The 26,376-nt window shown below is 39.3% G+C and overlaps 1 long non-coding RNA gene across 5 annotated transcripts in view; it reads right to left on the reverse strand.

Moving 5' to 3' along the window:
- The window catches only part of LOC135315036 (uncharacterized), a 142,592-nt gene that overhangs the window by 90,220 nt on the left and 25,996 nt on the right, over nucleotides 1-26,376 (reverse strand). For all 5 annotated transcript variants that reach the window (XR_010374480.1, XR_010374481.1, XR_010374478.1 and 2 more), the window contains exon 2: nucleotides 13,798-13,904. This is a non-coding gene — a long non-coding RNA (uncharacterized LOC135315036). The remainder of the gene's footprint in view (nucleotides 1-13,797; nucleotides 13,905-26,376) is intronic.

Raw genomic sequence — 26,376 nt, forward strand, 5'->3', positions numbered from 1 at the left:
TGGCAACATATTCAGGAGGCAACCACCTAGAACTGGCCACGGAGAAATATTAAGAAGTCTAGGCCTTAAATCATGCTCATTCAGGGAGGCAGTTTGGTTTACAGGGTATCTGCAGCCCGGAAGCCTATACTCATGTTACAGATGTGTCTCTGAAAAAAAAAAAAAAGCATGGTTCACACTTTTCTATTAAAAACAGGTTGGGAAAGCAGATGGTTTCATGTCTTCATACAATCTCCCAGTGGTTGCCCAGGCAGTAAAGGATCTCATTTTTTCCCTTAGCTCAAGGGAGCCAAAGTCACATCTCCAAAGAAAGTTTCCTACTTACAAGTATGCTCAATGCCTCGAGCACAGTCAGGAAGCTCTGGACCCAAAACAGACATCAAAAACTGAAGCACAGCAAGATCAGTAGGTAGCTTACTTGGAAGTAAGGAGGCATCCCTTTTTCCCCGACTTTTTCTGTACTGAATGAAGCAGCAATTTCATACAAAATGCACAAGACGTCCTGGGAGCAGAGAGAAGATACACAGGTCTCTTTGTGTAGAGTGTCCAAGGAGTCCTTTTTCCTCAGATGCATGCTCTTCTGATAAAGTGAATAGTCAACTACTGCTTCAAACTACCACTTGCTTCACCAATGACCTTTGGCTTCTCAGCAGAAGCTGCCTATGGCGTCTAGCCGTTCCTGCCAGATGGACAGCAACTTCCATGAAAAAAGTAGAGCACAGGGGTGAGCTGGCAGTGTCTATCATTTCAACATCTCAGTTTAATTTATCTGTGTTCATAAATCAATGCCCATGAAATGTAGGAACCATCCATTTTCAGCTGGGGGCAGAGGGAAGGAAAGAGTTCAAGATCTCTTTTGACTTGGACAGTTCTTACCCAAATCTTACTTTAGGAACCTCAGCCCTTTTTTTGTAATATACAGGTCATTTTAATTACAATGGATTTTATTTTTTTTAATGTTAATAAAGGTCATGAAACCATATAGCACTATTTACCTTAATGTCTGCAGTGCTTATAATTAACCTTTGGTCTCAGACATAATACAATGAGTTTTGGAATCCTGAGGCATTAATTCATGGTAATTATGCTGGAATTAGTTTGAAATTAGGCTCTTTGAGACACATGTACTAAAGACCTATGCCATTAGAGAGTGTCCATACGGTTGAATCACCACATTTTATGAGGGATCTTTCTGTGGTTTGGCCTCCAGAGGTGACTACTGCCTCATTCAGCATTTACAGATTCTCATCGGCTCATGCTGAAAAAATAGCATCATCAATAGTCAAAAATGCACTTTGCCCTGCATTTCCCCTCCTACCATGACCACTCTCATCCACAACTGATTATCGGCCAAGATTTCCAAAACTGATCAATGATATCCTCTTCCTCAGAGGTGCAACTGAAAATGCCTTTTTTTATTTTCCACCCCTTTGGTAACCTGCAAAAAGGAGATGCTTTACAGGGACAAGATACTGGTATCTAGAATATTTTTATTTGTAACACTAAAATCAAATAAGGCTACCAGGTTAAATGGGACACCATTTTAAATTATCAGATTTGCTTTTCCCCATTAATATACTTTGTTTACTCTGTGTACTTCAGGTGCCAACAAAGGCTAATAGGGCTGTGTTACCCTCAAATACAAACAGAATCAAATACCATTTCTCCAACACACAAGAATAATTTGTGAAGAATTTTACATCCTTGTACCTCAGTGCACTTTGACAAAAAACAGTGTAAGTGTTCTCATCCACACTTTACCTAATGAGGAACTGAAGCACAAAAGGGTCATAGGGCATGTTACATGCAGAGCTGGAAGCACAAGGAACAGCTCCTCTCTAAATATCAGCCCTCATTGTATGTTTTTCTTTCCCCTTACTTTTCTCCCTTTGTATTAGAAAGTCTGCTGTCAAAGACTGTCATGATTGACCACATGATATTACGAAAGTGAAGAGAGGGAAAACTAAACAACTGGGGAAAATAAACTGCAAAGTAAGACTATTCTAAAGCCTTTGTTTCTTTTTTTGCTTTAAATTAATTTTTATTTTCAGCATCTAACACCGGCTTTGATTAAGATTTTCTTTGTTAAAGAATCAACATTTTCACTCCTGCTGCTCTGTTGAGAAAGAAATTGATACCTATCCTCTGAGATATCCAGGAAATCACCGGGAAAACCATAACAGAGCAGACTTGGCATTTCTTAAATTTCTAAGCAAAAATCAAACAGGAAAAAATAATTCAAAATTCTTCATGGAAAATAAAGCAGCAAAAAATACTTAAGCCACAGCTTAAAAAAAATCTTTTAAATCTTCCTAAAAAAAAAAGTGTGGGGGAGCATCATTAAGCTGGAATCCATGGAAAGAGAGTTGTTGTGCTTTGGGGTTTTTCTGGTTTGGACTATTTTTTTTAAGAGCTAAAAGAAATTTCAAGGCTTACACTTGCCTTGGAGCCTCATTGCCAATTTTTGTGGTTTTACAACCACAGTCTCTTATTGCTTTTTCTTTTTCTTTTTCTTTTTTTTTTTTTTTTTTTGAGAGGGAGGAGTTGTTTGTTTGTTTTTCTAAAGTATTTCTCTCTTTCCCGTTTTCATGTATGATACCCACACACTAAACAAGGGAAACTAACACCAAAAGGCATGCAGAAAAACTGCCTATTCAAACCAAATGACATTTTACCTTTTTTATCACCAAAATCTAAAGGCTCTGCCCGGCAGGACTGCTAAAGTGAGAGGGAGATTTCATCCCTCTTCCCAACCTGATACCCAAGTCCTGCAGTGCCTTACCTCCTCCACCACTTTCTTTTCTAGCCTGTAGGCTGAGACAGTGGCTGTGCCGAGTATGAAGGATTTAGAGCCACTAGTCAAGCTCAGCCTTTGGGCAGGGCACGCTCTGCCCGGTAGCAAAGGATTGAGCATTCGTATGTTTCATGTGCAGTTATGCCTGGGACAAGCAGGCCTCAAGTGTTTAGCCCTGTTTATATCATGAAGGCCACAAAGAGCAGAGAAGACAAACCCAAGGACCTTCTCAGGAGGACTCCAACACCTTGTTGTGATATGGACTGTGAAATAAGGGAGATGTCTATGACCCTGAGGATATTTTGTGGGCTGCCACATTGAAGCCAGAGACACTGCAAGGCAGGCCTCTTGGATATGCCAAGTGATAAGCTCTTCTTGGGCACCCATACCAACACACAACCCAGACTTAAGTATTGACTGTGGTCTTGCCTGCAGAGATTCTAAAATACGTACATGGAATGCCCACAGCCTGTACAGCCATGTTTTCTGCCATATCCAGTCTTGTTCTCCCCATATTACTGCTGCTGCATTGTTGCCAAGGAGGAATTCTACCCAAAATGCATATAAATACACAAGACAAACAGGCTGAGGGCAAAAAATAGAGCATTGGTTCCTTCTTCCTTTCATTTCACTTGCAGTCAGGCTAGTACTACAGGTACATGATGCCTACTATGAAGGAGAATGTGTAAATTATCATTGTCATATTAGAAGTATTTTGTCAACTATTGGCTGGTACTGAATAAAACCAAAGATATTTCTACATGCACAAGTCTTTGGATCCAACCTGAAAAGCTTTACTATGAGGGCAGTCAAGGGAAAGCCAGGTTCTGAGAGTGACACTGAGCTCCTTCATCTACTGTCCTGGGTAGTTTCAATATTTATGAGTTTTATTCTTAAAACCTCTGTGAAGAAAGAGCAAAGGTTTGGGTTTTTCTGATTGCTGCAGGCCCCTGCTAATTTGTCATACTGTGGTTTATATTGTGGGGGGGTAAAAAGTACATCATTTGTTGATTTTTATGCTTATGATTTTGTAACTTTGAAGTTTTAAATAAATAACAGCTTCTTAACAGTAGCTTGAAATAAACAGTGAGTTTGTCCCTGGCCTGTGTACAGTATTTCTTGGGTTTTGTGGTGGGTTTTGGCAAGGGGAGGGAGGTGAGAGCAAGATGTTTCCCTTGGCCATTTTTCTTATTGCACACTGCTAGAAAATCTAGTTTTACATGCCCAACATCCCCAAGGTTGTAGGGAGTACTCCCTTCTATTTCTTGATCATCACAGTGGACTCAACATAGGTAAGCGGGGAGACAGACCTAGAATAAAAGGCTTTAGAGATATGTCTACTTTGGTCATGAGATCTACCTGGACTCATTGCTTGCAGTCTCTTTGGGCTAAGGACCTCCAAGACATCCATCTTTCCCAAAGGCCAGTATAGGGACAATGTGATTCCATACTACACTGTGTGGATTGCCTGTGATTCAGACTTGTGTGACAGAGTCTGCACTGTTCTTGCAAGCAACACACCACAAGGGAAAATCTGAGTTGTTGCTCATCTATAGTGACTAATTTTTGACAACACTAATAAAGCATTTTACAGTTTGTTGGAGTTTCTTTTCTAAGTATTTGACTCTTTACAGTCTGAAGTAAATTCTAACACTTTTCACCACAGAAAGCATTCAGACTAATTCAACTGGTATTTACTACATCACAAACTGACAATGGGCAGGGGTGTTAGTTTCCCTCTGTACTCTAAGGACTGCTCATTCTTTTCATAGCTAACTCAAGGTGGGAATCTCAGAAGAGCAGTTTACAGAGAACTAGTTGTTTTAAGACTTGTTGTTTACTTCTTAAGCCCATGAAAACATTTATTGCTCTAAAAAAACTGAGTGAAAATAAATAAAAGGAGCTTTAAATTAAAGAAGCTTAAGTTTTACAAGTCTGTTATAAACCAGAAAAGATGCAAAGTCTTTGCAAGTCCTAAGGAAAGGGTGTTTTTCTTTTGTATTTTAAAGTACTTTTCAAGTTTCTTGAATATAAGCAATCTGGTTTACTCTCCAACATTATACTCTCTGTTCCATAGTTTGGAAAAACAACTTTCCCTTTTAGCCATTGTGTTCCCTGATCACAGGAAAATACAGACAGTGAATTTAAGATTCATGTTCCTGAAGAGGTATAAAAGTTGTTATGACCTCAAGTATGCTACTGCTTGAAAGCTTGACTATGCATTTTATGACTGCATGCAGAAACAGTGACATTAATTTTTCTCTAAAAATGAAGAACTACTAAAAGTGAGAGGGGTTGACTTGTAGCAGTTTATCCAAAACATAAGTTTGTTATCAGAGCATTGAAAAGCTATAAATAGACATTTCAGAAGAAAAAAAAAAGATCCATACTCTCCCCATTTCTCTCCCCCATCATCACCCATTCCTGTCCTCTGTAACATCTAGCCATCTGTATTCAAGTTCCTGTTTTCTCTCTTTTTTCAGAAAAACAAGCTCTCAACTAATCAGCCTCTCTAGCATACATTTTTTGTCTTTTGTTTCCTCATCTCACCGTCCTTTGGTCATCCCTTCTGTTCTCAGTATCTCACCTCCACATTTCTTGTGGAACTGCCTTTGCATTTCAGGCTTCTGAGTCAGTTTTCTCTTCACACTAGAGAAGTTTTATGCCCAGGTCAGCATTTGTCTGGGTGGTGCAAAACCACTAAACCTGGGCACGGAAGCATCTATTATTTATAAAAACACAAAGTTCATCTGCAGGTAACATCCCTATTTCCTGGAGTTTTGTTCTGCAGCAAGGAATGAGAAAACATGGAGTGAAATTGTCATCTCATATGTTTAAGACTGGGACATTTTTCTAGGTTAACTGAAGTGTAGCCTGATCTTGCAGCTTACCTTTGTCCTTTTTCTGGCACACATTGTTCATCAGCTGAATACTACAGCTCCCCAGTCATGCTAATGTTCATCTAATCCTAATTTACCCTGTTTTTCTTATATTTCCAATATTTAGCTACATTTTTTGCAGGATTTCTCCAGCAGTACCTGCTGCAGCTGTGAGTAGTCCCACTACATCTCTTTCCCAACTGTTCTATAATTTCAAATAGATGTGTCTCACAGACCCCTCAACTTGATTGTCAGAGATTTTGTCATTGTGTTTCCACAGTCCTTTTATACTATTTTTTATGTATGACCTAAAACCTCAGTGCTGAAGATAGCCCACATAATACATAGGTGTTCAGTGACATACTTATCTTTCACCCCTCCAACAGAAGCTGAGGCTTCAGATGATGGCCACAATAGTGATCCGAGGGCTGGAGCACCTCTCCTATGAAGACAGGCTGAGAGAATTGGGGCTGTTGAAGAGAAGGCTGTGGGGAGACCTTATTGAAGCCTTCTGGTACTTGAAGGGGGACTATAGGAAATATGGGGGCAATCTCTTTAGCAAGGCCTGTTGTGACAGGACAAGGTTTTAAACTAAAGGAGACTAGATTTATACTGGATATAAGGAAGAAATTTTTTAAAATTAGGGTGGTAAAGCACAGGAACGGGTTGCCCAGAATGGTAGTGGAGGCCCCATCCCTAGAAACATTCAAGGCCATGTTGGACGGGGTTCTGAGCAACCTGGTCTAGTTGATGTCCCTGGTCACTGCAGGGGGGTTGGTCTAGATCACCTCTAAGGTCCCTTCCAACCCAAAGCATTCTATAATTACTGGAGTTCTCTCTAGGTTGATAGCTTTGGCAGGACTCATGCTCAGAATCGGTGAGGATTGGCACTCTGACATTTCCTAACCTGCTGTGGCTTATCTAACCTCGCTTCAGACTTAGGAACACTAATTAAGGATGAAGATTCCTTTGTGCTATGCACTGTGGCAACATAAGCAAAGCACATATCATTCTGCCCCAATGAAATTACATTATGGGCATAGAAAGAGTGAGAAACAAATACCAAAGGTAACAACACAACACCAGGTAGTCCTACCTGTAGTGATCTACCACTAATGACCTAGGTTTTGCCAAGGTTTCTTTTAGCTATCAACAAAAAAAATACTTTTTAGGGTCTAGAGTAAGATTATGGACTTGTTTAGTGGCTGGTTACAGGAAATTCTTTTCAAGCATTAGGAGCAGCAGAAAGGAAAGCACAAAAGTAACTGTTTGAAATCAAAACCAAGAAATATTGGCATCAGTAGCCAAGTGGAAGGCCAGCTTGGAGGTAGCATATGAACAGTGAGACAGGCTGAAGATATGCAAGGCTACAAAACCAAAGAAAAGTAGTTTGCATTTAGTAGGACAGATCTGGATGGATGTGGATAGATGAGAATGGCTTCTCTTAGAGAAGTTCTATAAAAAAGGCATCAAGATCTGAAAGTGATGACTGAGAAGAGAGTTTCTGTTGCATATGATTTTCCAGGTCAAAAGCCTGAAGAGTAGGCAAGTTGGTGATCAAGCAAGGAAAATATTGGGAAAGATTTGGGTGAGAAGTTAAAAAGCTCAAGTTTGACCATAGTGGACTTGTGCTGGTGGCTAATACCACTCACAAAGAGTTAGATGCAGATTAACATGTTTGTTATCAGCTCTGGTAGAGGAAAATGGGTTCCCTGTCCAGAAAAAAAAATCAGAAGTTAAATTCAACAGTGCATCAGGAATAGATCCTTCTAATTTCAGTCTATTAATTTATAACACTCTTCTGCTTTCATTGGAAAGTATATAGCTACTATTATTCTCATCATTGCTACTTTCATTTCATGACAATATAAAAATGAAATAAAAAATATGAAGTTTGCTGAAAAGAATAGTCAGTGGGCTCAGTAAGGGGGATTTTGCAAATGAGAAGCATGGCATAAATTGGCAGAGCACCACTGATATTAAGGGCAATCTGCCAAGTTGTGTCCAAGTAACAACTTCTTTCCATGTTTCCAAATAAATGAAGTGTTTCTGACCCATAGGTTAACTCTGATCTTTGCAGTATTCATAAAAGTGATTGATACCCTGGCTTTCTCTATGTCTAGATATATATGACAAGTCATAGAAATGTATTACAGATGATAAGTGGATAGCCAGATAGTATCTGGAGAAACCTGACAGTTCCAGAAGCTTTCAATGGCTCCTATTCTTTTTCTCTCTTCAGAATACCTGCCAGGAGGTATGGTAGAGAACAGAAGCTACTTACAGTAATGGGCAAAGATGGTGAATCATCTGGGAAAAATCTGGGGCTTTTTTCCTTTCTAACACATACAGCTTCAGAGATCAAAAAATGCTCCATAAAACAGAAGAGAAGCAGTTACAGTATCCTTGGTTCTGGTGTTGGTACCTCTCCAAAAAGCTGTAAAGCTAGTTTTCCTTACAGTGTCGGCATTTCGAAGCTATTACCTTGTGAATGATCAATGGAACAATGGGGAACAAAAAATGATATATTCTTTTTTACCCATTGTACATTGAACAGAGAATATGTTTCCCTTCAATTTACTTCAACTTTACTTAAATAATAGGGTTCTCCCACTCAGATAATCCAGCTGAACAATGAGTTAACTGAAGAGTAAATTTCATTCACCTCTCAGAATTAAGGGCCTTGTCCAGAGCATATCATGCAGTGGTTTGAGAGGTTTGGAAGAAACACAGTTGAACTATACATTACTAGCCAAACATGAAACATTGTCAAAAGCATCTACCAAATAAGTATTATGACAGGGTGCTTTGCAAAAATTTATGAATAATGTGAATCTGATACTCCACAATCCTGCATGTTCTATAGTTGTCTACATCTGTGCAAAAAGGATGCAAGATGTACAGATAAGATCACTTTGCAATTATGACAATTACTATACAGAATGTAAAGCAGCAAAAAACCAAGCTTTCTGTCTCCCAGTCACCCAATGTGGATGACCAGTGGTGTTTACTCTTAGATTGCTCTCCCTAAAACTTTAATATATTTGTAAGAGAACTATATGAAAAACACATTCCCTGATGGCATTATACTTTAAAAGGCTTAAAAACAAATAAATTAATTTAGTATGTTATGAAAGAATTAAACAATACCAACATATTTTTACTGTTCCCATGAGGACTACTTTTTTCTTATTGGCCTGCTCTTTGCCGCTTGCCAAAATTCAAGACGGCCCCAGAGACTGGCATGATAAACCTGCTAGTCATTTACATGAATGACAATTGCCATTTCTGAGCTTACATCTGGTAGAGGCCACCTTCCTAAAAAGGAGAATACAGAGTGACATTTCTTCTGACACCACGTCCTCTGGGAGTTAACTGTGAACATATTTCCACCTTGTTTTAATACCGCTCTAACAATCAGAAGCAAAGCTTTAACCTTTTTAAAAATATATTTCCTTAATAAAATTAAAATTCTTTTGTGATTGTTCTGGCATTTAAAATAATACCAGCAACTAAAAAAGAAGTATTTAGACCATCCTACAAGATTTTAAGGGGTTTTGTTCCACAGAATCATACAAGATAATAAAATGTGACTGTATTACTTCTAAACCAATGTGGTGACATGTCACTCAGTTAAAAGAATTGGCATATTTAGCGATAAATTCTTAAATTCTTAATCAAAAATTATAAGATACACCAGATAATATGATGCATCTTCTTATTTCTATTCTCAGAAATGCCTGTCCATTTCTATGGTCCAGAAAGGGAGATTTCAATGAGCTGCTCTAGGCCTCTTTGTGAAGCCCCTCATCCCAAAGTCCAGAGGGCCACAGTGCTACTGGAGAGGATACCCATTTGCACAAAACGCTCTGAGAAAGCAGATCTTAGGACATATCGACACAATTCTTTTAAATTCTGAAGCCATTGGAGTCAACAGCAAAACCATCATTGACTTTAACAGGGCCAGATTTTGTCTCTTTAAAGATTCTTCATTACATAGCAACTTTCCCAGCTCACCAAAGGTGACTTCTAAAAGATGGCCAACTTGACCACCATAATCATAATGGCCGACACACTAGGCAGTTCACTCATAGGTAAGTGGAATTCTAACATTTTTAATTGTATGCACTATTTGAAACGGGGGTAATTAGACTTAAAACAGACAGAAATTAGTTGGGTTTGGATAGAAGACTCAGTAATATGTGCTGAAGGGCCCATGAGTCAACAAGGGAAGTATGTTACAACACAATTCCCCCTCCCTTATCTACTCAGCGTGGATACATCAACCAAGTGTCACAGTGGCATTCCATAAGTACATAGTGAAATGTGAATTGTCTTATGGAAATGATGGTTGCAAAGACACTTGTACTTTGTTCTCTAATTCACTTAAGTTTGCCTGTTGTGTTGTTGAGAAGATAGCCTTGACATGGTAGTTAAACTTTTACTCAGTGTGATTCTGGTAAATAAAGGGCCTGATACAATTGGTTTTTTAACTGGAGACAACGCCAGAGCTACATTTGTAAAATAGTTTATTTAAAACTAATCACAGAACCACAGAAAATATACTGTTCATTATTCACAGCATACTGAAGCTATGAATACTACATTTTCATACTTTGATTACAGAAGACAGTCGCTTTTGTAACCAAATAGAAATCACAATGGTAGGAGGGAGGTAGGAAAGGGAAGCATACTGGAAAAGTATATTAGTATGATTTGATATATATGTCCTGTAGCAGTTATGAACAGCACTGATAAGTTTTTATGTGATTAATGTGTTTTTAAATGGCTTTTGGCCCTCTGTTGCACTGAATATACAATAATGATGAGAACTAAGTGCATGAATAGGAAGAATATCATCACACAAACACCTGTATTTCTACAGTTTAAATTTGAAACCACTATAAGATAATAGCAGTAATAGCAGTAAGTGTATTTCCTGTGCAATAAGAAGATGTAAATGATGCAGTTAGAAACAAACCAAAAATAAATATTTATATTTGTGATTATATAAAACACCAAAATAAGAATATTTACATTTAGAACAAAAATTAGGTACATTGAGCTACACAGTCACTAAAAAAAAAAAGAAAACACATGTTAAGACCAGCTTATTTCTGCACATTAGCAGCTGAAATCACTTGAGCTTGTAGGTTTTACTTTTTAGATTTTGTCTTTTGAGATTGCATAGATGTAAAGCCTTAGGTATTATTTACAGCACTGGAGAACTCATGGGGGAAAATCAGTAATCCATATACATATTTGCAAGTATGAAAGAACATAGAAATGCAGAGTATTTATACCAGATGGACACAGGGGAAGAAACTGAATGTAATAAGTACATCAGAGTGCCAACCCCTCTCCCAGACGTTCCTCCACTACAGGAATAGTAATAGAAGAATAGAGAAAGTGCTCTGCAGCTGGAGAAAAGGTAAAAAATTGGTTGTGCTTCAAAAATATGAACATTTTTCACTGGACACAACACAAATAATGTATGCCATGTTCTTGAACACCTACTTCTCAGGCACTGCAGGTTATTTTTTGCCCAGAGGAAAGGGGATTCGTAATCAATGCAAGAGAATAGTAATCCATAATGCATAAGTTCTGAGCACAAACAACTTGATAAACACAGAACCAAGGTGTGTTACAGAGCCAGGAGAACCTCTGTATTTGAAAAAACATGCAAGACAAGGACACTGCCATTTTAAAAAAAAACTTGGAAAAACCTTTTTTGAACTGTGTGATACACTGAAGCTCCAAGAATTTCTTAGAAATTGACCTCTGAGTGTTTTGTATCCAGAACCATTAGCAGCTATAAATCTGCCTACCTCAATAGGTTCTGTATTACTGCAAAAGATGGTACAAAGCATAGCACAAAAGTCTATGACAAATTTTAATAAATTATATCTCAAAATCTTGGAAACTAGGATAGTTTGGGCATTTCTGAACTATGAAAGAAGTTACAATAAGCACTTCTGAGTTCTACTGAGTCATATCTTAATAGTTTTTACAGCTTTTGAAATACTTTAGTTGTTAAAAATTACTCACTACATTAAACAGAAACACTACAAAATCAATAAGTGAATGCTAGTTGATACCAGCATTTATGTCACTTCCCAAAAAGCTTTGCACCAGTCTAACCAGCCAGCCTTTAAGTATGCAAAATCTAAACAGATAAAATAATAAATGAAAAATGTAGGCAATACAGTGTTGAATCTAGTGACCTGGGCAGGTGAATACCCATTAAGAAAAAGTTTGTCATCAGACTTGACAAGGTGGTGGTTACTAAGCACACAATTAAATGTTCAGGCATTCGCTGGAAGACTGTTCTTTTCAACAGTGGCTACATTTTTGTTATTAATTCAACAATCCAACCACAGAAAAAGTAAACAATTTGAAGTATTCTTTTGAAAAAAGCCATCAGAGAAGAGAGATGAACTAATTACTGCAGATTTCTGCCTCATCCATAGATGTGGCTGCATGATTGAATCCAGCCCAGCATAAGGAAAACTAAAGAGTGCAAACAAAAGACACACAGGAGAGCTGGGCTTGGCTTCATGCCCACCATCATCAGAGTCAAACTCCTTTTCCAAGATCCACCACAACACTTTCCTCTTAAGCTTCCTCTGGGTCACTATGACCTTTGTGAAATGCTACAACAAGTGATAAAAATGAAGGCTGGGAGTACATTTCTTGCACAGTTTAAACTGAAAGGAACCAGGGGATCTGAAACAGATTGCAGTTAAATGAAATATATTGCTCAGCTACATTCCTCCTTGTTCCAGATGCGTGATTTGTTACTAGTAATAACATAATGCAAGCTGTATTTTGTAGAGACTAAAACCAACACATTACAGAATTCAGAAGCACCATCTATCAATCTTCTGAAAGGAAACTGCACCTGCCTGCAAACTTGTCCTCATTTGACTGAGCCCTCTGAGTAGCACGATGGTTTAATGCAACAGCCCTTCACATTTGAAGGGTGTGGTTCAGCTCTGGCTTCACAGAAATGAGTTTAACAGTCTAAATTTAGCAGGTAGTGAAAGTTTATCCATCAAAAGAAAAAAAAAGGAAAAAAAAACCTTCTTCACATATTTGTGTCCATCAGTGTAATTCACAGATTGTGCTCCGTCACTTCCCCAAGGCTGACCTACATCACTTTTGTTCTTTCAGACTTGCAGTTCTCTCGGGCAAAGTGGGCAGCATACCCACTTCTTTGCACCAATGCCATCCTTCCCGCACTTTCAGAAATGTTGACCCCTAAATTTTTAAAAAGGAGCATAGGAGTTTAGCCATGTAGCTATAGCCCTGAGTACTGGCCCTGACCACTGCAAAAGTAAACAGTTGTTTAAAGTTAGTCTGTTAAAATGTTCCAGTTTATCTTCAAGCAAAAATGTAAAGCAAAGCTCTGTTTTTATTTGCTCTTTCCAAAAGACAAAGATAAAAGATGGACTAAAAATAATGGGACTGTAAAAGGAAACAAGGTCTGCCATTCACAACATCACGACATCAGGAAAACGAAGACAGGTGACATACTGCAAAAATTGGTCTCAATTGTGATTACTGAGGACACTTACAATTGTCATTCTCATCTGGTGTCAGCTCCTGAAATTTTTTGACGATTTAACAGAGTCCTCACCCAAGCAAAACTTGTGGGGTTCAGTGACATTTTTGTGAGAGCAAAATTAAGTAAAACAAGGAAGAGCTGCATAGGTAGATGACTATACTCTGGCAGCTGGGTTACACTCAGAGCTGTCCGCTGAAATGAATGGGGCTATTTATGCAGCAAGGAAATGTCCAGAAACCTGTGTTGGCATATTACGCTGCACCTCCAAGTAAATTTCAAACACACATGCTATCTCCAAAGCCCAGCAGGAACTACCTGCAACACCATCACAGCTCGGTTCCTATCTGTCACAACTGCCCTCCCTTTCTGTTCAGTGCTCACACTAGGACAGAACCTTCTGTTTTGTGTCCCAACATGTTGCCACTTTGCAGGGAAAAGTGCTGCACACAAACTCGCAGGAACTCAGCAGGAGTCACTGCCTCATGCAGAATCAAGAGACTGGCTAACAGTGGGGCTTGCTGAGCAGGGTCTTGCAGAGCGCTCTTGCAGCAGCCTACCTGTCCCTTTCTACAGATGTGGAGGAGCGGACGGGTTCATGAGGAAACTTGGAGTCAGATTTTGAATTCCCATTTTCTTCAGGCTGTGTCATTTTCCAGATGCTTTGCTGTGGAAAAAAAGCACACAGCTGATCACATTATTAGGTCAAGCATTGTGCTGGAAGACTATTGTAAAGCTACTTATTGGGGACCCCTGCTGATAGCCCCCAAAGAAGAAGTGACATGGGATTGCTTATATGCTACATGGGATAGATGTTTGAACAGGAACTAGAGAAAGAGACAGTAACTCTGAGAGAATGTGGAAGTCTGTCTTAACCACCAGAGATCAGCTGACTGGTGGCATCATGTATTAGTATGAGGCAAGGTCACCCAACTCTCACCAAACAAAAATCTCAGCAGGAACACACAGGCAGGAACCCCTACATTGACGAACAAGACATCATGTCCCATTAAGATCCCAGAGGGGCAGAAGTTGTTGCATTATATAATGGTGAGTTTGGCTCCTACCTCTCTGCATGGTAGGGATTCTCAGCTCCCGAGGAGTTCACAACTTGGAGGAGCTGTGAGCTGTTGCCTCTAGCCATGGGTGTGGTTTAGTACTGCCATAATTTCCTGGCTCTTCTGTTTCTGTTGTCTATGTCAAGCGTTTTGAAGTGGCACTGTTACTTATTTCTAAGTGCAGTTGCCACTGATGCTGAACAGTGATCCATTGTTCCTATTGTTGCTTCCGCACTCAGTGGTTCATAAAAACAATGGTTAAGATGCAACTTCAGCACAGGGAGTCCCAAAACTGCTGACTGTCAGAAGCTGGGAAAGTATACAAGCAGGAGGAATCAGTCTGTACTTGCCCTGCTTCTTACACTTCTCCATAAGCATCTTCTCCTGGCTGCTATCAGATACAAGGTGTTGGGACGTTTGGTACGACTGTGTATTGCACTCTTTATGCTCTTCCTCTGACATTTCCCTGATCAACACTAATAGTTAAGGTTCAATTATTTTGACTGCCAATGCCAATGTTCTTCCTACTGTTGTTTAAAAACTGTTCTCAAAGTGTAACACTTTGATTTTCCATGTCAATGTACTTTCCAGATTGTACTGCATTGACTGAAGTAACCACGCCATGGGAGTGAAGCAATCTTTGCTTAACAACAAAGAAAAGCCTGAAATAAATATTGGAACATATTGATACACTCTGGTTTGGACACAACTACCTCAAAAAAAAAAAAAAAAAGAAAAGCAGTATTCTGTCACCTGGTCCTCACGAGGATTTACAATTTCAACAATAACAAAGGGAATGTTTGAAGAGGAGAGAATTAGGGAAGACGAGGAGATTTTAATTCCACCAGAATTCTCCAGTTTTTGATAAAATGTTAAATGGATGTTTATTTAAGCAAATTTTTTTTCCATTTTGAAATCCTAATTTCTCTAGCTGTTTTAAGTTTCCCCAAAGGAAAATGAGATAAATGTTTCAAAAACCATAAGAAAGTGGCATTGTTTTCTGCCAACAGAACTCCCCGTTTCATTAAGAAATTCTGAATCAAAGGATTTTTTTAAAAAAAAAGAAAAAATTTCAGAAATTGTATATTTAAAAAACAAGCAAACAAGCACCTTTTCAACACTGTTTACTCATAAAAAGTAAGAGTATGATGTACTCTGTGTGGAATAGAATAACTGATGATCAGAACTGCACAGCAACTCTGAATTTTAAACATATGGCAGAAGAGTATGTAGATTCCAAAGTGAAATAAAGCTTACTAAAATGGCCTGTTAATTTTGAAGAGAGAAACTTAAGATGAAAGGAATCAATGCCCTTAGGACACAAATGTACACACCAGACAACGTGACGGCTATAGGAAAAGCCTGCACGGTTTCCAAAGGGAACTGTTCTTTAAGCTATTTAATAAAACAATTGTTCAACAGACGCTGGTGTTTCTCTTGAGTAAAGAGTTACTCCCAAAGGAAACCAAGTTCAATAGGATTCAAAATATTTGTGGATTTATATGTTTTGGATCTACAGAGGTATGAGTTTCCCAAAGAATGGATAACGTCTGTAAGGAACAACTCATTAAATCTGTTGTATCATCTGTTATCTCACCGAATAACAATATTTGAATGTACAATGCTTTGCCATAGTAATATCAATAACACAACTGTAAACGGCAAGTGGCACCCCAAGTTGACTGAAAAAGAAAGCTATGTATATTATTCATAAAGAATGTACGTTAAAGATATGTTAAATTAATGACAATTTACATCTTAAAACTTACATAAAGAAGGAACTCAGAAATAGCCCACACCCATTTAAGATTTTTATAAACAATAAACCTTGCAAAAATATACTTGCAAACAGATATTACATTCAAGGTTATATTACTGAAGTTGTCTCTACATCTTTAAACACTTGGAGAGGTTCAGTTCTGTCCAACAATTCAAATCATACGTCATACCACAGTTTTGGATAAACAATGATCAAAATAGACTAGAAGAGCAATCATGCAAGGACTAAACAATGGACAGAAACGATAATGATGAAATGTTGATTTGCCCCTGTGTGGCAGATTAAGGAACCTGTACAGAGCGGATGTCACATTTTTTAGCAATGCATGTACCCAAATTTGCTTTTGGCAAACATTGCTTAACTGCTGCTGTTTTTCATGAAGTCAATGAAGACTGAGTTAGATAATGAGCTGGCATGCACTTTTGAAATGTTTACTGTGTTCCTTAAAGTGAGGGGAACATGCTGGTTCTTAAACTAATTTGTTTTTTGTTGTTGGCTTCCCCCATCTCTCCCCTACTACTCTGTTCTCCCGTCTTTGGAATAAACAGAAAATAACGGAAACTTTTGATACTTTCTTTGGTTCTTTTTTACAACTGTACAATTGAAGAATCGGTAATTTCCAAATGGCAAACAACTGAGCCATGTCAAGAGCCATGTTAACCTCATGTGTTCACTCCATTGTTAACAATGAAGGAAGGGGGATGGGGAGGACAAAATAAAATATGTCTATTCTGGCCTAAATGCAGAACATGAACACGGAGAGATTCCACAAACAATGTAGTCTTTTTCTTCTGGTGGGGGGAGGTGAAAGGGAAGATGGTGGTAGCAGCACTTTTGTGGAAGAAGAAGCTGCACCCGTCTTGCCAGTCAATACAGCATTCAGAAAGCTTACATGGTGGGAAGAATTTCCCACCCATTGTTAACTGGGAACTTGATTTGAAAATGCAGTTTTTAATTAAAATTGGCACTTCCAAGCTTCACGCTGGCATCCACCATCTTGCAAAACACTGAGCTCATTTGTGGTTCCAGCAGTTTGCAAACGCACTCTCAGAGGTGACAAACCAACTCCCATCCTGCCATCCTTACTCAGTCCTTAGTCCCCATCCTATCATGAGCAAATGGGAAATTCACTCCAGTAATACAAAGCAAGGACTGCAGGATGTGGCCTCATTTGGCTGGAATCCACAGATCCCAGTCTTTATTACTTTTAAGGCATTATTAATGGACCAGAATTCTTCAGAAATGTTTGGAGGAAAACAGGGTGAGTTATTTTCAAGGCTTCTACATGCTTCACTTCACTCAGATATCCACAACCATTGTTATGGCTAGAGATCCCACTGCTTAGCTTAAATTTCATTCTCTTCCAACCTATACTCCCATGAAACAGTATTCAAATACAGAAATTCTAAAATATTAACAAGAACAACAATTTCTGAATAAATTCAGAATTTGTCTGTTTCACGTGAAAGGACAAAATGGCTTGTTTTGTTGATTTAATGAATATATTAGCATTTGCAATGCATTCTGACTTGAGGGTTCTCAAATGAAAAGCCTAGTTACAGCTCTGCTGAAGAAACCAGCAAAATATCTTCACTGAGTAAGAGATAACACGTCATTATTTAGGATCTTTTTCTAAACAATCCTTGGAAAAAAAAAGAAAAATTATCTATTTTTTCTAGCTTTGCATACTCAGATCTTGAAGGACAAACTAGTAGGATGATTTTTCTGTTTTTTTTAAATTTTATTCAGATTGATGTCTTTACAATGTCTAACATTGTTAGGTTCACTACAAAGGATTTCACTTTAACTGACAGTAGAAGCAAAATATTATGCAAATTGAATAAAGGACTTCACAAGACTATCCAGTTCATGTGAATCTAGCTAGCAAAGCAAGCTGTTGTTGGCTTTTGAAAAATCTGTCAACAATTAAGCTCATCAAAAGGAAATTCATAAGCCGATTTAGCAGAAATGTCTCACAAAGCTTGAACACTGTAAGGTACATTCATGTATTCAGTTCAGTTAAAGTTCTATTCATGAATTAAAGTAATTACCAAAGATTCATATATTTTTACTACAAGCTTGCTGAATGTACAAATCCAAATACAGAAAGAACCTCAAGATTTCTAAATTACTGCAATTTGGAGTCATTTGCAGAATGATCTTCCAACAGGAATAAATCAGTGTTCCAAGCCTTCTCACATTATTCTGAGAAATACCATCTTTCAAAAGCTAGTACAAAAAAAAAGGAATCGTATCTAACACCTACGCTCAGTGTCCATTTACCAACTTATGTCATATGGACTTCTGAAAAAAACAGATCTTTGTTACTGAATTTAAAGCATTCTAATGTCTTTATTTAAGCCAGAGGACAAGGTCTTAAGAGGGTTCTATAGAGCATGAGAGTTCCTCAATCCTGACACCAAAGGAGGTAAATCAACAAAAGAATATGTCTGCCTATCTCCCAAAATCCTGTTGCAGGGCACACAGAGCCCTGCAAAAAAAAGTGATTCTTTTGTCTCGTGATTTGTTCAAACCATGGTTAGCAATGTAGAGAAGTCTCTCCAGGAAATCACAGGCTTCATTATGGAAATTCTCCCTTCACTGCCCGTTAATTTGATTAGCAGACTCCAGTTTATTCGGAATTTTGCACGTATACACCACTTGACCAGATTTGACTCATCACACATGCCCTGTGTTGGAGACTTTATTCTGGCTTCTTCCAGTAATAAATTTGTGTTGATTTTGTAAGATCCTGTTCATGACCTTAAAGCTAGTTCATAGGGTCAGACCCTTCATTTTTCTTTGTTCAGCTATTGCTTTCTGCTGCTGCTTTTTCATTATTCAACCTCCAGTCTTACAGGAATAGGACTTGGCTGATACTTATTTGCGAAATTCTTTGCCTTCTGATCTCAGGAATTTTGAAACTCTGAGCTTCAGAGTGTCTGATTAAGTCTGGATTAGGATTCGCTCCTTAACCTAGCATTCAGCAAATGCTTCAGCTTTGGTCTGAGACACCTTATAAGAACAGCACCAAATAAATTTACATTGTATTGGAAGAAATATATTGGGGAACAACTGTTACACTCTCTACATTTCTAGATGACACTTACTCAGTGGCTACTGTTTGTTTCCTTTCACATATGAGCACATTGCAAATACTGCCAGAAAAATTCAATGTTGAAATAAATTTAAGGTTGCAAAACCATACTAGAATTTTTAAAACGCCACAGTGATTTTACCATTACTCCCCAAATAAATAATCCTATACTTAACTCTAGAGTATGCTGGGCTGAGTTTAAAAAGAAATCCAAATATTAAGGTGAAAGTTGTGTAGGTGTGAAACAAGCAATTTCCACCCCACATTGTAGAGATGCTACAGATTAGCTGTACAGCTATGATTAATCATAATACTGTTCATCGTTCCAAATCAGACTCAGTGATTTTTATAGACATCTGTTTTCTTTCACATTTACCACATGCATAGATGTAGTGTCACTATTACAGAGATTTGACTCATGCAAAAACATCACAATTCAACCACTAAATCAGTGAGGAATATGCAGCCCATTAGAAGCCATGGCTAATATAAGATCCATACGGCCTTGGGGAAAATTACTTAAGTTGCCAGGCCATCAAGCTCCTTACATACTGCCTTGCTGGAGATGAGGTGGTGCTCAGTAAGCAAGCCTTCTGATCAGCAGGAAGCCACAAAGCTCGTGGAAGCTGGTGGATGTAACTATCTCCTACTCAGTCTAAGTGAGGGAGCAAGAAAATACTCCTTTTGTTTAGCAATAAATATAACAATAGAAGCTACAGGCTAAATCACGAATCAGCATGACAAGGCTGGAGGAGGAGCTGGGCCCTGCAGCCTGAGGGATCTTCCCCAGAGTCAAATGCAGATGTGGGAGTTAGACTTTGCTTGTTATAACAACTACTTCTTGTCAGAAGCAAAAAACATGCAGGAGCACAAGAAGACAGTGCAGAGATGGGTCCACAGAGGCTAGTGAAGGCAGTAGCACGGCCCTCAAAGACAAGCAGAAAGCTCTTTGGGCAAAGTGCTGGCTGCTGGAGGACTTGGAACTGAACAAAGAAACACTTGAGAGTGTTCAGAGAAATTAAGACTAATGGAATATTATTTTAATTAAATAGGACTGTATCAAGGGCATATCTGACAGTTATCTCAATCTCCTCCCTGCAGCAGCAACTTGTGAGGCCCGTGCACCAGGTAGCTACTAGGGCTAAGGGGGAATAACCAGGAGGGTTAGACCCGAGAGGCCTTTCTTGCAATGTTGATAGTGTCAGTGTGGCAGGACTGTGTCTCTGCCACACTTTCGTCTAAATGACCTCTCAGCATATTAGGTAAGGTGCTCTCCAAGGAGTAGAGTTACATGACTGTACCTGCTGTAGCTGAAAACACAGAATGGAGAGGATATTTCAGACCCATGCAGGTGAGGGGAGAGCACACTCACCACTAGTCAAGCACTGAGGAGGACCTCAGCCATTTTATTGATGAGTAGATGACACAACTGTACAAGCATAAAAAGATGTGAGATTCAGACATGAACCTGCACTCAGGATTTGCCCACGAGAACAAACCCATGTCAAGGCTGAGGAAGCAGGGGCCACTCTGATCTGATCTGGCAACCAGACTACTGCCCATCCCTGCTGCAAACAGGGATGCTACAGCTACCCTGCCAGACATGACAGTGCCACACGATGTCCGAGCCAGAGGTATAGCCACTGGAGCCACGGCTCCAGCCTCCAGCAGCTCTCTTCTGCCATGCAAGAGAGCCTGGGAGTGAAAATGGGCCCCCAAAGGCACAGGGACTTAATGCCTGACTTCTCCTGCCACCCTTTCCTCCCATGTTACCTCTCCATACCATACTTCTAGAACCAAAAATGTTTTTGCAACTGGGAGGAGGACTTGACATCAAGCATATGCTCTGATTGGGACTGCTCATCTGGGTTCAAACCTGAATTTGAGGAAGTGGGAACTCCACCCTTGAAGTACTCTCCAGAGAGATAACGTGGTTATTACCAGCTCTGAGGCAACCTGCTGGTACATGGGGTACCTATGTACATCCCTTTTTGGGGCATCATATCCCCCATGTCTCTCTGAGGGTCTAGCTGTTATTTTGCAGTTTGCGCTTGATGCAACTGAAAGACTCTCATTGACTTCACTAGGTTTAGATCAGATATCTAATGGAAATTCATAATGGAGAATGATTGACTAAAGGCTGCAGGATTTATCAAGTAATTTTATGAGGGAATGCACAATTGCTGCCTGCTGCATACCAAAATACACACAGGAGGTGCTTAAAAGTAACAAGCCAACTTCTAGCTCCAAACTCCTATTTTACCTCTGAATGTAGGTACCTTAACCCAAGTGACAGAAAGCAAGCTTGAATTTCTTTTCTTTAGCTTTTCTTACTAACTTTTCTCTGAATTTCTTTACTATGCCTCCCATGTTATGGTATCTCTCCGTCCCCCCAGTCAGAGTAGACAGCTGGATACCTAATTTTATGTTGTTACCTTTGTGATGCTTTAGTGCCATAAGTTTACTTCCAAATGAGTTAGGTCAATGTACTTATATTAGTACAACAGTACTCAATTTTTACAAAACACCTATTTGACATTTAAGCTATGTGCAATTGTTGGCAGCCTACTGACATAGCAAAGAGACCAGATCTGCAGAAACCTGTCTCCTCCTGCAAATTTTCTAAGAAATATCTTATATTCAGTATATTGAAAAAAAAAAAGGTCTGAATATCTTCTAAAAGCTTAGCACTTAGGAAGGAAAGGCAAAACAGTTTGGAGTAACTAAAAAACACAGAGAAGACAAGTAATTTGTTCTAAGGCAGTCAGGAAATCACAAGCCTAGAAAGAGCATGCAGAAAACTGGCTGTGCTCTGCCAGTGCTACTGAACAATACCCCACTGCACAGCTTTTTAAATAGTTTTTAACATTTAGCCCATTTTAAACATGTAATTGTGCTGTGGATACTAATTTCCTCAGATCCAAGTATAATTATTCATCTAAATATTTGGTCCATCTCTATTGTAAGCTGTCCTTAAGACAGCTACAAAATATTGCTAATATTTTTGAGTTAACAGTGTGTTTAGAAGGTCATGTCAGGTTATTGCTGGGAGGATTAAAAGATTTTCTTTCCTCCAGAGCCCTTTGTTATAAGAAACCAAGGAAATTTAAAACAGGATTTATTCCTTCGAACCAGGACAAACCAACAGAGTACCACGGCAAGAGCATGAAGCAAGAGCACTCTGGGCCAGGAAATTTACAAAGAAAGCTTTCTTCAGACTCAAAAGTTATGCTGAAATTTTAAAACTCTTAATGGTTCTACATTAAGGGCAGCAAAAGACAACCAGTTTCACAGTCATTCAACTCACAAGTCCTTTTTCAAAAGATCATGCTATAATATCTGGTAAGCTATTGGCTGTCACTAACACAGGTAGGCATTTCTGGCACATGTGTGTTTCATTTGGTACTTGTCAAGCCAAGCCCTGCTGGCTGGTCCCACAGTCACCAGCAGGAAGAAAGGATAGTGATGAGCATCAGCAATGACTGCAAGGTGCCTCAGTGGAGAAACAGGAAAGAGAGCCCGGAAGGAATAAGAGAAAAAGGAAAACCAGGAATGTCTGGTCTCAGATGTCAAAACAAATCTACTGCCAGATATAATGAGTTTTCCCAACAGATGTTACTTAGAAACAAATTAGACTCTCAAGCCTTAGGATCATGCCTGTAAGAAGTTTTAAGTCAGGTCTGCATTTTTATATAAGTGCTGTCATTATATTAGTCAACTGTTAATATTGAGTAATTATGAGATCAGGGTGAGTGGTAGATCAAGTGAAGTGGACGTGCCCTCTGACTTAGTCAGCTTAAAATTGGAATGCGTCAGCCTTATGAAGCGATTGTGGATGTCCCAAAATTCATTGTTCAGAAGGTAATTTATCTGGAATACATCAAAACCCAGTAAATCCTACCCCTACCAAGGCATTAGGTACCATGGTGTTTTCGGTCCTTAATCTTTCAGAATGATCTCTCAAACGCATACAGCTTAGACCTTGCTTTCTACATGCATGTTATCCTGAAAAAAAAAATCTACTTAGAATTTTTTTTAAATCTCTATCATGAAAGTGACCTAAGCATGGCATTCACTTCTAAACGTTGCATCAAACTGGCTTTTTGAGCAACTGAAAGCAAGCGCATTGATCACATGTTCACATTCTGCTGGAACTGGGCCTATAAATATCCTGGCCATTTCCAAATGAATGTGTCATGCCATAATGGATATCCTGAAAAAGTACTGATGCAACAGTGCCGACGGAAATAGTTATATATATTTTTTAAAAGACTTCATCAACAGGTGGCTTTCATCTACTACACAATATTGCAAGCTTAGCTACTGCAAAGTTGTGAACAGATGTTTTTTAGCATCATCAATAGCATTACTCTAGAATTTACTCATCATAAATCAGCATACTGCAACGTCCTTTCTGATGGGCAGTTAATATATCCTGCTTCCATCAGTTCATCTATATAATAGTTCACGTGAGGATGAATGAGCTCACTGCTATTTGAGATGACAGCTTGATGCAGCATTTCAAGGCTTAGCCTAACTTGCCCTTACTTGAGGTCAAGCAGCAACCAGTCCCAGAAAACATGTTTGTTAGATGTGACTGAAAACAGTTTAGCACTTGCATTAAAGTAATAATTAAACATGAACAGTGTGTCTTGATGTTGTTTAAATGAATGACACATTCCATGCCCAGAGGAGTTTTCAGTCCAGTTCTGTCACAGACAAAACATAAAAACTGATCCAAGAAGAAATTAAAGAAAAGAGTGCCAAGAGGTTAAGTAGGCTATCATTCTGACTGAACCATATTTTATGGTGTTATTCATATAATATACCTCAACAAAGAAGGTGGAGCTCAGTCTAATCCAGCACGCCCCCACTAAAACAGCTGGCACAAAATATTAGATGGGCTTGCTAGCAGCTTCCTCTTGAGAACTGTTATATAACCATGGAGACTGTAAACAAGAGAAAGAAATTGAAAATAACTAGATAAAAATTTCAAGGAAAAAAATTATGTATATGCATCTACCTTTGTAATTCAAACCTGAACAGAAAAAGGAAACTTGAGTTTCCCCTCAGCTATGTAAACATTCTAATTTAAAATAGCTTTTCACAGCAGATATTTTTTCACGGTTTATATCAGCTAGATGTTTCCCAGAAACATAGAGCAATTGATATTGTTGACATCTCTACCCAGAAGTTTCTCTTCTCTCTCTAAGTCATAATGCTGAGCTGAGAACCCTAAGCCAAGTGACTCTAGATATACACCACAAAAAAAAAACACTAGGGGAAGGTGAGGACTTGGAGAAATCTGACTTTTATTTGGGTGCCTAAGAGGAACTGTCTCCTTTTCTACATGAGCCAGAGGCAGCTGCAAAGGCAGGGCAGGAAGGGACACACTAGGATGCCCAGTTAGGAGTGCACTTCACATTGTCCAGTACTTCAAATGCAGAGGGGGAAGGGGAAGCTGGGAGACAGGGCCTGGGCATGTCCTAATGCCTCATCATATGGGTCCAAGCAAAGGGAGTCAGCAGAGGCTCAGCAGATGCAAACATCCAAGACAGATCCTACAGACCTCTCCTGTCACACAGCAGAGAGGCTGCCCTCCACCTCCAGTGAGACACACTGGGAAGAAAAACCCACGCTGCTGCAAGTAGTCCTGGCACTCAGAAACATTATGCCTTTCTCAAAGGTGCAAGCTGTCAAGGCCTGGATATGCAAAAGAACTGTGCCTGGATATAAGGGCCTAAACCCATATTTCGACCCACTGAATATCCAGAGAAGCTTCTGCTCAGCTAAGTTCCAGTTCCTACAGGAGAGATTCGTCTCATCTCACCAGACTTGTGGGTCTGGTGTATAATGTCTGCAGCTGAGGTAGTCCCCTTGGCTCCTGACAGACAATGGCGAGAAATGGGCCATTTCAGGGCACACTTCATCTGGCCAATTTGAGACATCTCTTTCCAGAGATGTTCTGTACCATAAAAGAGTGTCCATTTCTCCAGTTAGAGTTTGATAAACAGAGTCTAAAAAACTGGTTCAGAAGCAGAGCCATATTAGCTAACTGAATCCCAGCTTCTGATGGCTTCATTTCCAAGTGACATTCCTGAAGTGCCCACTTCCAGGTATACTCAGAACAGGCTTCCCCAGTCTTAACAGTACTTCCCAATTTTGCATCCGTCAAATGAGGCTCCTCACTATGCACGGAGTTCAGGCATTTAATTCAGAAGACTGTATGAGAAAGGCTACATTCAGCTCTACAAAATATAATTTTTGTGCACCTACACTAGATTCAAAAGGGCACCTGGCCACAGAAGCTCTGCCTTGTACCTGGCCTGTGCCATGCAAGGGGAGACTAGTTCGAATGGACAAGAAGAGGTGGCTCAGACTCCGACAGCTGATGAGGTTACTGTGGCCAAGTGTCCCCCTCACCCGCCCTGCACTGATATTTGAGCTGTTCATAAACCAGCTGCTGAACCACTGGAGTTATTTAGCACTTTAAGGGTGGGGTAAACAGCTAGAGGTGATAACCACATTAGCTGTCTCAAGCTGGCAGCAACACATAAATCAATCAGAGGCCTCAGGCACACTGAAATGGGATACACAGACAGCAGCAAACTAGGCAGGAAGCTGCTTAAGCTAGCCAGTAGGAAACACAAAGACAAGTGCAGTATAAGATCACACACACACACACTTACAAACTGACTTGGAGGCTGTAGTCTGTAACCCAGGTGTCAGGATACTCACCAATCTCAGCCTCAGTTTCCTGATCTTCCTCTGCTGAGAGAGTTTGTTCTTCCAGCAGAATGTCAGCCACCAAGATGCCACACTGCATTCCCACTGTCCTGCCAGCCCCCCATACACACATACCTTTTTATTTTCTTCCTTTTTAAAAAAACAATTCCACTTTCCAGATGCCTATTAGTCTCAACGGATAGCAACCTACCTCTCCTTCCTCTTTAGTAAATGGCCAAAAATAGATTTTCTAGAAAACACTATTTTCTTACCCTCTGCATAAGAAAACTACATACTGCGTAAGAAAAATACAGCAGGAACATCAGTAGGAGGGCACCAAGTACAAAAACCCCAACCCTGGCTAGTGTTACAGCATTCTCCTAGGTAAAACATATTTTCATCCACCAAAACAGGCAAAAGATCTGAATTGAAATCTCCTGACTGAAAGGTAAGAACCTTAATGAATGGTTAATTCAAC

The sequence above is a fragment of the Phalacrocorax carbo genome, chromosome 9 (genome assembly GCF_963921805.1).
Source record: "Phalacrocorax carbo chromosome 9, bPhaCar2.1, whole genome shotgun sequence".
NCBI classification, from domain to species: domain Eukaryota; kingdom Metazoa; phylum Chordata; class Aves; order Suliformes; family Phalacrocoracidae; genus Phalacrocorax; species Phalacrocorax carbo.